The sequence below is a fragment of the Tachypleus tridentatus genome, chromosome 4 (genome assembly GCF_004210375.1).
Source record: "Tachypleus tridentatus isolate NWPU-2018 chromosome 4, ASM421037v1, whole genome shotgun sequence".
NCBI lineage: Eukaryota > Metazoa > Arthropoda > Merostomata > Xiphosura > Limulidae > Tachypleus > Tachypleus tridentatus.
Genome location: NC_134828.1, coordinates 21,091,775 through 21,109,620, shown reverse-complemented (window position 1 = coordinate 21,109,620; position 17,846 = coordinate 21,091,775).

Sequence of the window (17,846 nt, the reverse complement as noted above, 5' to 3'; positions counted from 1 at the left end):
AACTTATACAACATTTTAGTGGCTTACAATATTTAGATTACAAAACTTAAATTATTTTATTACATGTGTAGATGGTGTTTGATGTAAACTTATGTCTCTTGAAATCCAGTCAAAATAATGAGTTCTGTTACTGAATAAACTGTTTATTGGGCTCCAATCGTATAATTGTTCCATATTCCTATGTTCGTTACAATATACTTTACAGTTATAATCTTATGTATCTTCCTAATTAATTTTTAAATTATTATATCCGCGTTTTCCTCTTATTTTTCTTTTTTAAATAGTTGTAATATTTGATATTTTTATATTAAGTTGTGGTTGTTTATTTCTTCATATTTTTTCAATATCAATCCTTAAATATTATTTGGAATATATTTTCTAGCTATGTAAAGCATTGAATATTGTTTACTCTTGATTAAATTATTATTTTGGTAAACGTCAAATATAAAACGAAATAAAACCAACTACATGACATAGCTATGTATTGTGCCGTTAATCAGTATAACAGGCTTTTACATATGCTTATTTGCAAAAATACAAACCATATGCCAATATCAAAAGTACAAATAACTTAATATACATGATTAAAGTCAGTAAAACCCCAATGAAGACTTTAAAACTTGTCTCTTACACTTAACGTATTCTTGACATATATCAATGTGTCATCCTCAAAGTGTAACATTTGTTTTGCAAAATAACCCTTAATTATACAATTACCAGATGACCAATTCATATTAAAGAACAACATTTCTATCATCCTTATTTTATAATTTAAATCTTCTTTTAAACATCCATTACATACACATATTTGGTTTGTTTGTGAATTTCTCATAAAGCTACATCGAGGGCTATTTTGCGCTTATCCGCCCTTAATCTAGCAGTGTAAGACTACAGGGGAAGGCAGCTAGTCACAACCACACACTGCCAACTCTTGGGTTACTCTCTCACAAACGAATAGTGGGGTTGGGCGTTATAATTTAGTGTGACGGAGATGTGAACCTACGACCTTCAGATTACAAGTGGAGTGCCTCAACCACTCTGACCATGCCAGGCCAAACATATTTAATTTCCAGGCTTTTTTTAGAATTATATAGTAAATAATTACTAGTTTGAAGTGAAAATTGTTTATCCAGTTCGATTTTGCTTTTTTTTTTTTAACACCAGCAACTTAAAATAACATTTTATTACATACTATTTATTATGGAACAAGTAATAAAATGTATACAAGGACAGATTTGTAGCAATGTTTTGTATGTTTGCAAAATTTAATTGTGCATTTCAATGATTAAATATTTCTATTTTACAATAGGAGCAGAATAGATTAGAGTTAACCACTGAATATTTATTTTATTAATTTATTTATAATGAATGATAGTAATTTTATTTTGTTATAAATTATGTCTGAACATTATAAAGATGGTTTTGTTATGTAGGTGATTTGATAGGGGAAGACTGAACAAAAATAATGCAAAGTTAATCTTGTCATGTGTTCTCATAAAAGGATATTATATACTTAGCTAGATAAAGTTAAATGACTTTTAAAACCTTAATCTTTTGTTAGCTAAGTTGGTCATATTGAACTGACTATAAAAGTGTAACAAGTTTTAATATGCTTTAAGTTAATTTTGAGGTTGCCTAGAAATTCTTTACAAGTCATTTCTCTCAAATGATAAATTCTCTTTCCACTATGCAGCCGACTTTGGGATATCTGCCAAACTCACCCGAGACCGAAATAACAGGAGAAGTAGATGTGGTACTCCAATTGGATGGCCCCAGAGTAGTAAAGAGAAAACAGATATGGGCCAAAAGCAGATATTTGGTCACTGGGAATTAAAGCCATAGAGATGGTTCAAGGTGAACCACCTTACTATGGTCAGAAAGAGTTCATGGTAAGTGTTGCTAGTCAATACTTACAGCCAAGGTGAGTAAGAAAAGATTGAATTTCATTTTCATTTTATTTGAATTTCTCCTGTTTCTCTTTTTATTTACAGGTTGTTTAGGTTTTAAATGTTATAAACCACTGAATTGGACAAAGAAAGTTAAAGCATTTGAACAAAATTTGTTTGATACATCTAATTGAGTCTTCCTGTGGATACAATTAGTCTTTCATCAGCAATTTCAAGATATTTTAAGAATTTGGGTGCATTAATACCTTATTTTAGTAAACACAAATGTTCCTACATTAATGTTCCTCATATAAACTACCATTGTTTCACAATACTAGGATTCGTAAAACACATTCTTTTCACTTGAAAACACAATTGTATACTTTAGCCACAATGTCTTCCAGCAACTATAGGGAACAGCTATAATAAAGGCATAAATAAGGCTTTGTATAATATTTATACATACAGATGTATTAAAATAATGATGAACAGCACAACAATGGCAACAAGTATGAACATTTTGACAAATGTTTATAGAGTAACGAACATTTAATTCTTCAACGTTTTGTAATACTATCACCACCATACTGATAACTCTCAATAATTAAACAGTAACATGTTCAATCAGTAATGTTCATCTACCTTATAGTTATACTTTTGGAGCCATTTAGACATAGCTAAGGAGGATTGTCCAATTTATTTAATGCCAGTGTCACTAACAGTATTGGTTAAAATGTTTAATAGATATATATACATAACTTTTTGGTATCAGAATTATTTTAAACAGTTAAGTTATTCATCAAGCCACACACTCTTTTTTCAGGTATATCATCTCATTACCAAAATTGGAACACCATTGATCATACAAAAAAAAGATTTGTCTCCAGTTTTTAAGAATTTTCTGAACAAATGTTTAGAAGTTGATGCAAGTAAGAGATGCACTGCTTCTGAACTTTTAAAGGTATGGTATAAATTACTGTTATTTTACTAGGATATTTTGTTCTACTTTGAACCTGACATCCTAATGTACACAATAACAAACAATATCAGTAAATGTAAAAGTTCACTGTTATGCTTGGCTGTTCATCTAACAGAATGGGAGCTTCAATTTAAGATACCACCTCATAATTAAATAATGTTTATTTTGTAATATTCGTAAATTCCATACAATATCATCTTTTACTGGTGAAAAAATGGAATAATTTTTACATCCCTGATGAATGTAAATATTTTCACCCATAAAAATTTTTAACTGCATTTAAATCCAGCCATTCCAATTTATTTTAATTGATTTGTAACTGGGAGAAGTGTTTGAACTGAATAGTAATGTTTCTATGATAAAAGTTTTTAACATTACACAACTCGGTTTTGTTGAAGTTCATTTTCAGATACTTTAAATTTTAATGCATTAACCATTGATAGAAAACACTTGATTTTTACTTTATTTTGTACAGTTCATCTAATAGGTAGTTCTCTATACATATTAGTCATGACAAAAAGTTGTTGAGTGTTAACATTTTTCCTTGCCATCATTCATACATACACATGGTGTACATGCATAAACAACTTATATAAATACAAAAATACTATTCCAGTGAAGAAGGATATTAATAACTGTTTTATATTTATGTGTATGAGTTTAATAAGATACAATTTGTTGTATAGTAGTAAGAGTTATTTACCCGTTTGTTGTATTTCTATAAATTTTTGCAATAACAAATGTTTTAAATTCAAAAATAAATAAATGACTCACTGCAGTATTATGCATTGTAAATAGAAATAATAATAACTGCGTTAGTGGGTTATGTAAATTCTTTTAAAAAAAGACCATTTATACATATCTGTGCATATCTTAACGTGATAAAGAATATAAGATCATTCCATATTTTGAATACTTTCTTTGATGCATGAGTGAGAGAAAACTAAACAAATCTACTAAAAATGCATGTACATTAAACTCCCATTGGAAAACAAATATTTATTTTTGAAAATGTTTATAAGTAGTGTAAATATTTGTTTAAGTAATTCATGTAAAAATTCATTTCTTTAATGGTTTGAGGAAAGGAATTAGAAGAACCTTGTTGATTTTGTTTTTCTTCTTTATTGCTGCTCAGAGTTGAACTCTCATGCCAAAGTAAGGAAAGTTCTATAGCATGTCATATATTGTTATACAATTGGGAATTGTTCAAGAAGATATAGAAATACTTGTAGGGCTGCTGATGTGTTGTAACTTTTATTTTTCTAATTTTTAATGCTCTTTATGATAAAGTATGTGCAACATTTTCTATCAGTAGAATTCAAATCTGAAGACGTGCTTACAGTGGAACGGTTGAAAATAAATTCTTATTGATTCTTGTATAGTTTTCGTTGGATTTACAGACTTATAAAACTTAAACTTTTTTCCTTTTTTTCAAGCATCAAAGATTTCATCAATGCTAAGAATGGTTTAGTTGTATTTCAGTCCAACTTGACGTTTTTAGTGTAAATTGTGTTTGTAAAAATTTGAAGTTCAATATATGGAATTATTTACTCTTAATTTGCCAGCATGTCATTAGAGTGCTGTACACTGGTTTTGTTTTGGAATTTCTGCACAAAAGCTACTCGAGGGCTATCTGTGCTAGCCGTCCCTAATTTAGCAGTGTAAGACTAGAGGGAAGGCAGCTAGTCATCACCACCCACCGCCAACTCTTGAACTACTCTTTTACCAACGAATAGTGGGATTGACCGTCACATTATAACGCCACTACGGCTGAGAGGCGAGCATGTTTAGCGCGACGCGGCCACGAACCCGCGACCCTGGATTACGAGTCGCACGCCTTACGCGCTTGGCCATGCCAGGCCAACAAACTGTTTATTTTAAAATTATAAGTAACTACTGTGGTTTGTATCGTAACTCATAACAAGTTTTTTATTAAAGACTTTCATGCTATTGTAGTAAGTTGTAGATCATTAATACTTTTGTTTTGAGCTTATTTACTGATTACGAATATTATCTTATTGAACCTTACAGCCTTTACAGTAAGGAAGAATATTCTTGAAACAAGCACAACGTTTCGATCACTGGTGTGATCATTTTGAAAACTTGAGAATCATTTCACCAGTACATGTGTTTTTTCTTATAGCAAAATCACAATGGGCTAGATGCTCTGTCAACCGAGAGGAATCGAATTCCTGTGTTTAGCGTTGTAAATTCGAAAACTTTTCGCTCTCCCGGTAGGAGATCGACCAACCATTTCACCAGTGATTTAAACCTTGTGCTTGTTTTATAAATATGTTCTTCCTTACCGTAAAAGCTGTAATTTGTATTATTATAATTTTCGATCATTGTTGAAATGATTCTTACGTTCGTGTGATATAACAGTGTAGTTAAGAATAAATTAACTTTAACGCTCTCCTTCACTCTGTTGTAAGTTTAGAAGCTATTGATTTTAAAACGAACATCACGAGACAGGAAAAGGTTTTTATTTGTTTATTTATTTATATTTTGACGAAAAAAAAGCAACAACATCCCGTTGCAGTCATTGTTAAACTGTTGTGGAAATTTATGAGTTTTAACTGGTTATTTGTTTGTTTTGAATTTCGCGCAAAGCCCTGGAGTAGCTTACCATCAAGACGCTTCTGTTCTTCTCCAGTCCAGAGTATGTACGCTGAGTCTCATGAATCTTCTCTACACCTCTGCCGTTTGCAAATATCTTTACTGTATACTTCAAATCTTCGATTCATACAACAGCATTCCACTTGCGACTGTGTTTTTCTTCCTCAGTAGTCCATGTTTTGTTCATAATAGATGGTATGCCATTGTTTCTTTTGGCCTTTATATCCAGGTACAGTTGGCAGAATTTGGTTTGTCCTTAGATGACGTTGCTGTCTCCACTGGTCAGTCCATCCCACCATGGCTTATTACCATCTCCAAATGTGGCTTTTCTTTTGGTCATCTGAAGAAGTCTTGATTGGAAATACCGTCTTCTATTTGCCAAATATCTTTCAAACCATCCTTCCATTACTATTTATACTGATGATTTGAAATCAAGTGACTCTATGGGCTCTACCATGTGGTTTGGTGGTTGCACACAGAATCCCCTCTGCAGAGGGGATTTTATGTTCACTGCCGAATTGTGTACTATTTCTTTTGCCCTCACTGATAAATTGAATAATTTACTGATTGACTAACTAATTTTCTCTGACCTTGTTATATCATTAATCTTTTTTGCTTACTACACCAAACTTCTAGATATTGCATCATCATGATGTAATGAAAAGCTTCTTCAAGTAAACAAACATTTAAAACAAAATATTAAATACACAATTTTTAGTACAGAGTCCTTTTTAAAAGTTTACGACCCCTCCAATAATTTAGTGTTACGAGGAACAGATCGTGTGATTATACGCATTACTTGTATTCTCTGTCAGTTTACTGTCTAAATATAGGTTAACATTCAAACATAAATATTTTATAATTTTCTTAGCTGTTTTTTTATGAAACGTACACCTACTGGATCTTTGGATGAAGTTGATGCTGACTGTGTGAGTTTACAAATCGTATGATTAAAAGTTGCAGGCTCTTACATTGTGATATTATCAGATACACTGATTTCACAGGACTGCAACTGGGTATCTTCCTACAGCTAGGGCAGTTGTTCTAACAATTTGTGCAACTAGCCTTCTTTCCTGATGTATAGGGCCCATGCTTTTAAACATGTCTCAGTCTCATCCTAACATTGTAATTTCAGGTAGGTAAATATAGTGATAATGACTGGTAGGGTTGTCAGGAGTTTCAATCTTAGTTGCCACTATGATTGATAAAAAACTACTTGTGTGAGGTAACTTCATCACTGCCAATGTAAATGTCTTTTGATATACCTATGGACATTTGCGAAACTTCAGAAATTAAATTGTGAGGTACAGCCACAGGTATACTCAATTAGCATGGTAAAGATTGATGATAATTCAATAGTAGTTGGGTCCTCATCAACGGGGTCTGCCAGGTCAAACCTGATGTCTTAGAATGGTTGTGAAGGGTTTCAGGTAGTTTATCTTATTAAAGAGTATATTATTTTATAAGTTTCTTCTTTAAAAGCATAGAAACGAAAATATTCAGTACAAACAGAATGAAAGACAAACATAATTGACTAATTCAGAAAACAAGAGAGTCAGAAGGGTTAATTGCTTGATTTTAAATTTTAAGAATCAGGATTAAAATGTGAGGTCAAATGTATTTTGATTCACCTACTCATAAATATTTTGATTTGATCCAATCAAACTATCTCCCGTTATTGTCACTCTAAACATAAAATGTGTTCCCACCTCCCCTGATATAGTCTGAGTATTTCCTTTACTGTCATCTTTGTATCAAAATTCAGTCCCTGCCGAATATTTCAATGTCAATATTAAAATATTTTATCATTCGCGTCAGTTAAAATAACACTCCTCACAATATCTTCAAATAATTCTCTACTGGTAAGTAATGACAAACATATTTTTCAAATTCTTAACATTCAGATGAAATTGTTAACATTCTTGCTCTGAATAGGTAAAAGTACATATGCCACGAACTTTTACAGAGTTACGTTCAAAAATTTAATTACACTACTTTATATTCAATGCATATGAATAAACTTGGTGTCGAAATGTAGTTAAGAAATTAAAATGTAATATCATATAAATTTTACTTTCTTAATTTTAAAATAAATAAATTCTCAAGCTTCCCTTGTATAAGTATATATGTATTTTCTTATAGCAAAGCCACATCTGGCTATCGTCTGTGTCCCTCAAGGTGAATCAAACCCCTGATTTTAGCGTTGTAAATCCGAATAATTACTGCTGTCCTACCGGCGAACTGTTGCATGAAATTTGTTCTCTGGGTCTTTAACTTCTCCAATTTACTTATCAACTCTCACTGAAGTATAGAATTTAACGTGAATTACTTATCATAATAGAAATATTGCTAAAACAAATTCTAATTTTATAACTTTCAATCTTCTTAATTTACTGAGACACAAACAAGAAAGTCAGATACACCTGCCACGCCCACCTATTTCATCGTCTCTTTCACAAATTGCCAACAACCGACATAAAGACAAAATCTTAATCCATTAAATGACGTATAATGCTACATTGTTCTCAGTACAAAGTACTTTTAATTTCTGCTTCAGTTTGAATGTTTACCTTTGAATGCTTTAGCTAGAAAGTCAGTTAAATTACAATAGTTATAGGACGCTGTTTTCTGAATGTTACATTCTGTATTCTTAGATACACAATTTAAATAAATAAACGATACATGGCGTAGTAGTACCATTGTTATGTGTGATGTTATTCAATAGCATAAGTTGTAATTTCTACTAAAAGTGTGCTAAATTTCGTGAAAATACATATAAAGCATTAAAAGTCATAGCATGGAAACTTGAATAGTTATTTTGTTGTTACAAGATTAGTGTTATCTACTGAGACCCTCTTTATGCATTGATTCGTTCGTGTTATACAACAGTTATAGGTAACTTTGTACAATATCCACACATGTGTAAAAGATTACAGATATACTTATATATTGCCATATGCACGTGTAATTATTACACATTGTCGCAAACTTAAGACAGCCTGCCTCTGGCTTGTGCAACATTGGCTGTATGTTCTAGCTATGTTTGATAATTACTGTACTCTATTGTACTGCCAACTATAAACTGTTAAATTCAGTACATTTTTGATATCACAAAATAAATAATCACTGGCATAATTCAAATAAAGTAAGGTTTCTCTAATCAAAGTGATTAATATTCTCTAATCAATATTTGTCACCACACCACATATATCAACGCACATTCAAACCAACCTATGATAAATATCTTACCAGATGTAACTCTTGTAGCCAAACTAACAAAACTTGCACTACTCCTCATAAGACAAACCACTTCCTTCAGTTGGCATTACAGAAAAATAAGTAAAGAAAAAACAAGGACTGTTCGACTAAATTTCATAACAACCTGATTCATATACCATTCTGAGAGAGATCACAACTCCTTCACTGCACGTTTCAGTAACATGAATGTTTGCTCGCTCTCCTCATTTTATCTAAAATACATTTCAACTTCAGTGAGAACTAATAATGTTGCAGTGATCTATGAAAAGTTGCCCACGAATCATCAGCAGTATAACGTAAGACCAAAGAAACTGTGGGTATCTTGCTTGTTTATAAGTTGAGATAAGTCTTGTACAGCTGTGGTCTTTGTAGTGTCAGTGACCACTCCTTCTATACTCATAATATAATCAAACGATTCTACCACCATGTACACAAGTACGTCATTAACTAGTTTCAATTTAAAACCTGCCACTCTTACTCTCTGAATTACGTGATCAGGTAAATTTCATACATTTTACTATTTAAAATAGTATACTATTGTAGTATACTACAATAGTGAATCAAACCCCTGATTTTAGTGTTGTAAATCCGAATAATTACTGCTGTCCTACCGGCGAACTGTTGCATGAAATTTGTGTACCACAATATCTTACCAGATATAACTTGTAGCCAAACTAACAAAAATTGCACCACTCCTCATAAGACAAACCACTTCCTTCAGTTGGCATTACAAACGTAATGCACAATTGTTTCTCCCATAACAAGTGTTTGTTAGTATACAAACTTAAGTATACTAAGTTTCATAGTATACTTAGATACTAAGTATGTAGCTCAACAGGGTCTTCTTTCCCCGCTGATTTCTCATCTTAAGCCTGACTTAAGCATGCAGCCAAACACCAAAATATCTTTAATATGTATGAGAACTGTCTCCCATTGCAACCACTTCACTGCAAGTTCCAAAGTGGTAAGTGCAGTTCAAAAGCTGAATGGCATGATGCAAATTTTATACAAAATATTTTTGAGTGATAAAGAAGTTTTAGGTCTGTTCTTGTCATATAGTATCTGAATTCAAAGTTTAAACTATTGAACCAACATGCTCCTTATAATTTGTCCAGATATTGAAATATCTATGATAGTTGAAGGCTGTCAACATAAATTACAATTTTCTTCCATTTACAATTACACTACATTTACAACAAAACCTGGCACAGACCCTTTCTTTCTAATAATCACAACTGTAAATGCCCAAGACTACGTGCTCCATACTTTAACATTGACTATATATCAGCACCGGTTTATCCAAATATTCAAGGAAGTCTGTTTATCTGTTTTCAGTCAGACACGTGTCAATTGTATCTACCTGACACTGAGTTACCGTTATTTAACCTCAGTTGTTATCTGATCTCTCAAATACGTTAGCACATTTATCCAACAAATCACAGAGCTTCTGTTACAGTGTTAAAACTAGAGTTTTTGCACAATTCTTAATCAGCAAATTCAAATATATAAATAATCATAAGACATGATGGAGGCAACAAGAGAAATACTGTTAGCTTCAATCACCTCGAATTCATTCACCGTGCAATATGTGAGTGGAAAGTGAATTAACAAACTAACCATACTTTCAAAACTACATTGGGACTTCAGCATTCCTTGTACAGATTACTGTATGTGCTAGTGTTGCTTGATTTCTGGACAGTAAACCGAACACTTCAAATGTTGATGACTGTATCAATTCATTACTTGGTACCAATCCATTGGACCTCATTTGTAGTAAGTCATGAAACACTACTTGTATAAACGTGGGTATTGTGATTCCATCCATATCATACACTAATGCATTCTATACATCCATGACCTTGTCAGCAATGGATGGCTTTCTCATGAAACATCAGTTCAGTTCTCACTCTCTCTTGTATTCTCACAGGAACATAATAATCACCACCAAGCCCTTTAAAAGCTAAGTTGGTCAACAAACCTTTAGGTGCAAGCCGTCTTATGAATTTCGCCCAAGTATGTAGTGGTCTTAGATTTAACTAGCTTTCTGAAGTTGAAAAAGTAGTAACTACTGCTTCATGTTGATTCTAATGTATTTGCTGTGTTGTTGTTCAAAACTGATAGTCTCGTCTACCTTTCTGTAGGATAAGGGACATACAGTTCACTTTAAAGTGACCCAGCATTCATTCCACACAGACCATAACATAGTAGAACGATGAAAGTTACACCTACTCACTGGAAAATGATGGAGTTGTGTTGCAACACCAGGCGTTTGGGTAGTTAGTTAACCTTTGGCCTAGCTCACACTCAATCAGTAGGACATTTTGTCTAAGGTACCACCACATTAGCTGCTGTTGTAAGTTTGATCTCTTGATTTCTGTTCATAGTTGTTACTTTAAACCTTATTAAAGCAGAAACTAACTTTATTAGAGTAAGTAAATCTCTCACACTCAAGTAATCCTTCATTGGTTCTCCAGATAGTCCTTAAATGAACTTGTCAATGAAGATCTGCCAGAGCCATGTGATGGTATATTTTAGTGTACAAATGGTACACACAACCCATTTAAATTATCCTCTATCAACTCTGATGGATAGCTCCTTTTTCTACTAAGTTGAACAATTGATAGAAATTGTTATGACCGTATCATTACCTCAGAGTTGCATCTCACTCATGTGTCTCATAGAATCAAAGGCTGAAGTCCAGCCTAGAGATATGATTGCACTATCTATTTATGAGACAAGCCATTCCAAACATTTATCTCCATAAAGTATTTCGAGAAGTGTTCCACATCCTCATAAGACAAGTTCTCGATTGTTTTTTGTATGGTGTTCTAGAGTAGCTAGTTTTGAGTCGTCCCTCTCTGGGACAGCGGTAATTCTTCAGATTTACAACGTTAGAATCAGGGGTTTGGTTCCTCTCGGGGAACACAGCAGATAGCCTGATGTGGCTTTGCTATAAGAAAACACATACACTGTTTTGAGTCGCATATATATTTTCGATGCAAATCTTATTTGTTACACACATAAACGTAGGAGGCGAGGGGTATGGAGAAAATTGCCCCAAAATTCTCGCCCCAACAGTTTTTCGACCAAAAATCTCTCATAATATTCTGCAAAAGCTCCGTACATATCTATAGCTCTTATATTTGGAAATTTATTATGCCTTTTCAAAACAATATATTACCCACACATGACATTTTCAGTTGCACCTTTTTAACCTATTAGTGCAGTAGATTCCGCGTGAAAGTTACCGGCATCAATTTTTCCAAACGACTATAAATCTTGTGTATATAATTTAAAAGTTTATTTGATATTTTCGGGCAAAATTTATTTTCGTCTTCAGTCACAATCAAGCCCCCACATCAATAGCCACATATCACTTCAGACTTACTTTATTTCACATTACTGTTAACCTATATTCGCATTCCTCTAGGTATGTGTTGTTTCTCGTCATTTCTTGATCAGTTAAACTAAAGATAAACAATATATTTTTGAAACGATAGAAATAAACTTGTATTAAATATAAACAAAACAATTATTCGTTATCTATAATGCAAATAAGCTTGTATTTTATAAAATTTTAGTATTCTCCAGACAAATATTGGCTCCTTATTTTCAAAACGATTTGTGATTTATTATTTTATCATTCATCTGATACTCTATATGTTTCAACCGTTACTGACTGATGATTCATCTGGTACTCTGTATATTTCAGCTGTTACTAAGAGATGATTTATCCGTTACCCTGTATGTTTCAGTTGTCACTGAATGATGATTCATCCATTATTCTATATATTTCAGCTGTTACTAAGTGATGATTCATCCGTTACTCTGTATGTTTCAAATGATAATGATTGATGATTTATCAGTTACACTGTATATTTCAGCTGTCACTAAGTGATGATTCATCCGTTACCCTATATGTTTCAGTTGTCCCTGAATGATGATTCATCAGTTACTCTATACATGTTTAAGCTGTTACCGGCATGGTTAGGTGGTTAAGGTACTCTAAATCGTAATCTAAAGGTCGCGGGTTTGAATCACCGTCGCACCAAACGTGTTCGCATTTTCAGCCGTAGGGGCGTTATAATGTTACGGTCAATCCCACTTAAACTTCCACGTGAAAGAGTAACCCAAGAATTGGCGGTGGGTGGTGATGACGAGCTGCCTTCTCTCTAGTCTCACACTGCTAAGTTAGGTATGGAAACGTAGATTGCCGTTGTGTAGCTTTGAGCAAAATTCAAACCAATCATCTATTACTGGTCTATTAGTAACCTGTTACTGGGATGTTATTCATTTGAATATATTGTTGATTCTTGTTATAAAGTAATAATTCATAAGCTATAGTCTATATTTCATGAGTTACTGGATTATTATCCACTTGCAACTTCCAATGATATATTAGTTACTGGATTAAGACTCATCTACAACTAAGACTTATCACGACCTGGTGATTAGTCCTCACCAATGGACTTTGATTTCATGAGGACTGTGTTATCTTGTGTTTAAGATATTTCAACTGAGGTCTCCTCATATTGTAGCTTTTTGACAAACTCAGAAGAGCTAATCAGCCTCTTTGGTTACTTCTGAATGAAAAGGGAGCCATTTGTCCTTATAATTGATCGTTTACTCATGAATTTTATTTTATTTTGATGTTCATTATTTTAATTATCCATAAGGAATACAGAATGATTCATTACCCATTGACCCCACCCTCCATGGACACTACCCAACTAGGACAGTGTCGCTATGCCATAGTTTTGTGAGTGTTATACCCAAACATTAGCATCAGACTTACTGCCCATAATACCCGTTGAGAACGTTCAACACCAGTACTCAGTTTACCTCTGCCCAAAAGGATCACATGACTGACTTTAGGGGAAAGCATCACAAGTTCACCCAGCTACAGGACTTTACAACCAAAGTGGTGTGTTTCAGTGCCTCCGACGCCTCTCAACCAATAGAATCCTCTTCTTCCCTTCAAGGTCCAAGTTCCTCTCGTCATGTAAAGGAATCCACATCGAGAGGTAACCATTTGGACTTGTTTTAAAAACAAGAGTACCAATACACACACAATATATTATAATGGTTTTATCTTAAATCTGAATAACCATCAACTTCTATATTTATTTATAACTTTAATGTCTGAATTATTAGGAAGAATTATATTATATTCATATTCCAAATCCACCAAGTAGTAAGTAGATGTAGATTCTGTTGTTCCATATTAAATATTTGAAGTAAGTGGTTGTATAGCCTGTTGTTCCTAATGAAATGTTTCCAGTAAATGGAATGTAGATGCTGTTGCCCCAAACGGAATTTTTCTGGTAGATGGAATGTAGATGATGTTTCCGCAAATGCAATATCTGTGGTAAGTGGATGTAGATCCTGATACAATATGATGTTATAGCTTGTGCTCGGTAACATACGCTCATTGTCAAGTCAAAATAAATTATAGATCTTTACATTTTGTTCTGTTTTATGACTCGGTAACACAGCGGTACCTCTGCGGACTCACAACGTCACAAACCTTTGGTCTTTACTTCAAACCAATAAACTCTTTAATAAAATAATTTGAAATATAACATTCATTTATTTTATTGTGTGAATTGAAAACTGAATTAAACCTGATCGTCTAAGTGATTATTGTATTTTGTGTATGAATATATTATGTCGACTCATCATTCATTACTGCGTGGATAGGTACGTGTAATACATTTCGTGAAATATGAATTTCTTTTGTTGCTTAGAAATTTCAACTTTACTTGAAAATGAACCTGAAAATGTTTTTAGAAGTAACATTTTGCCTCAAGTTTCACATTTGTTAGAACCACTAAAATATTGTTAGAAATTATAAACCACCTATATAATATATACATAGTGTGTAATTTATATAGATAGATGGGTTATATTTAAAAGGAAACAGTAGTTGGTAATCATATCAATTTGACGTTTTGTTACGATTTTCTGAAAAGAAAAAACGAAACGTGTTTGTGATTTATATTCCGTTATTGTTTTATTTTTTGTAATCATGTTTTTTTTCATAACTGTAACCAGAATGTCAAAGTTTTCTACCGTGAAGCTTTACCTAAGGACACTTCCAATTTCCACATCTCCATCCTTCTACTGAACGGAGCAGCGTTTTCTTCCAAAACCTGGCTGGACCTGGGCACAATACAAGTGCTGGCTTCAATGGGCTACCAGACTGTGGCAATGGATGTACCTGGTGGGCTTTCAGTTCATTACTAACTTGACATTACAACATTTAGAGGTAGGTGTCAGTTCATTACTAACTTAACATTACAATAGTTTATTGCTAACTATAGACTCCAGTTTATTGCTAACTTAACATTACAATATTTTGATATAGACTCCAGTTCATTGCCAGCTTAAGATTACAATATTTTGATATAGGTGTCAGTTCGTCACTGAATGAAGAGATAGGTAGGCAAGACCTTTATCATAAATTAAATTCTTTGTTTGTTTTTAAATTTCACACAATGCTACACGAGGGCTATCTACGCTAGCCGTCCCTAATTTAGCAGTGTAAGACTAGAGGAAATGTAGATAGTTAACATCACCCACCGCCATCTCTTGGTCTACTCCTTTACCAATAAATATTGGATTTACGGCTGAATGGGCGAGCATGATAGGTGTGACGGGGATTTAAACTGGCGACCTTCAGATGCAAGTCAAGCGCCACAACCACCTGGCCATTTTGGACCCTGACCAGTTGTGAATAGAGTTTCAAACACAGTCGTGTATCTCTTGTGTAGTGAAATATGCTATCATGTTAAGTATGTAATTAATTAGCATGTTCTTTCTTAGGAATTGAACGTTTTTCAATCTATCAATTGTGTAAATCTACAATTGTATTTCTTATTTTCGACATAAATGTGTTATGCAAAAGTTTAATCCTGGTAACCTTTAACCTGCAGTCTACGCAGCGCGATCTTTGTTTGTATGTATATTATTTACCTCACATTTAGGTTTGAATATTTTTGTAAGAGGTTTCGGTAACAGCGAGAGGGCACGCATCTCTGACCCCGGCGAGTTCATTAACGATGTAGTTAAAGCCTTGAACTTGATACGTCCTGTGGTGGTCAGTTCTAGTATGAGTGGAGCTTTTGCTGTTCCGTACCTGGTAAAACATTGAATATTTCAGTTTTTGTCAGTTGTGATAAAGTAAAGCTATTCCCTATATATTTTAATATTTTTGTACGTTATTGTGTTCAAAGTATCATTCATCGCAAGTATCAAAACCCGAATTTTATTTTTTCAAGTTGTGAGACTTCCAGCTTAGCCATGAGAGGAGGGTATCTAATTATTTAATATATTTTGTAGCGAGTAATAAATAAAAATAATAAACTTTTAGATCTGTAAAATGTTACTATTTCTTCTTCATGTAAACCATGTCTATCTGAAAGTAGAATGTAGCATCTAATAAACATGTAAAAGAAGATATGGAAATCAAGATTATCTCCCCTCTCTCTACACACACGTCTAGTTTTATTGTTAGTCTTCTGGAAATAAAGATTATCCCCCTCTCTTTGCTCTAGTGTTTATTGTTAGTCTTCTGGAAATAAAGATTATCTCCCCTCTCTCTACAAACACGTCTAGTGTTTATTGTTAGTCTTCTGGAAATCAAGATTATCTCCCTCTCTCTATACACACAGTGTTTATTGTTAGTCTAGTCAAGTTCTTTCTACACACACGTCTAGTCTTCTGGAAATCAAGAAAATCTAGTGTTTGTTGTTGGTCTTCTGGAAATCAGATTATCCCCCCTCTATACATCTAGTTTTATTGTTGGTCTTCTGGAAATCAAGATTATCTCCCCTCTCTCTATACACACATCTAGTTTCTTTGTTAGTCTTCTAGAAAATTACCAATAGTGTTTGGTGTTTGGAGAGTATGATCGTGGGAAAAATTCCGCTCTGTTATGCTTGTTAGCCATAAGTCAAGGAGTTGAGATCCCCAGAGGAAACCATCCGGCTTATCTAACTAGCCCTGGACTTTGGCATAAACTTCTTTACAACTTCCTTCGTTATGCTAACAAGCTGGCAACTGAGACTCAATGAAAGCCAGCAGAAGCCAAAAAGACATCATACATATTTGAAATATATCTCACGATTTGTCAATTCTTGGCTGTGGATTGTAACAAAGAAAAAAAGAGAGATATTAAGAAATATATTGCAATTCATGTTTTAAAGTAGTTTTGTGTAGTGAGAACGTTTTTTCCTTTTTTGCATTTGAATTGCAGATTCCATATTAATGATGTTGAGAAAAAATGTGCTAAAAACCTATCCATGAAGTGATAATAATAAATTTTATAACTATGTATACTGTTATACTGCTTGTGGGACATACAACAGTGGAAATAATTTGGAAATGTGCAGGTGATTCACACTGATGAGTAAAAAGAATGAATAGTTGCATTTAAATGTCCAGCTTGTCACTCTTACAATAAATACAAATAAAAAGTAGATACGTTCTATAATGTACTAATTTTATATTTGTTTTAAACCTATCAGTACATTTTGTTCTTACGATAACATAAGTCCATTAATGTATCGTTGTTAATTGTTACTTCAAACTGTTATACCACATAAATCAGCTAAATTCTCAGGTTGCTGCTTCAACTTTCCAGTTTCATATTAGCCTATACAGCCTCTTAAAATGTTTGTATCTGGACATCTAGCTGGTCGAGACATGATTGAGAGTGATTTTCCTCCTATTTCTTATTCCCTCACATATTCTGCATGTCTGGGGTCTTAGTTTGTCTGGATTATGAAACTCTGTCCAACAGGTCTCGTCTTTGAAAGCTGACATGATGAACAATATTATGTTGTACTTGTTATCTGTCAGGATGCTATCTAACATCATTGGCTGAGATGTGTAGTACTTACTTCACTGAACATGTTATATATTGATACCACTTCCCTATTCACGACTAAAGAAGCTGTCACAAACTTTTGTCAAATGATTTGAATTTGGGTGCATTCGTAAGGACAATCTCCTCAAGCCTTCTAGCGTTTTCGTTTGGTTATTCCATCTAAGCAGTGGGTTTGGGACAACAAAACATCGACTGAGGCCATACGTATTGTACTGTT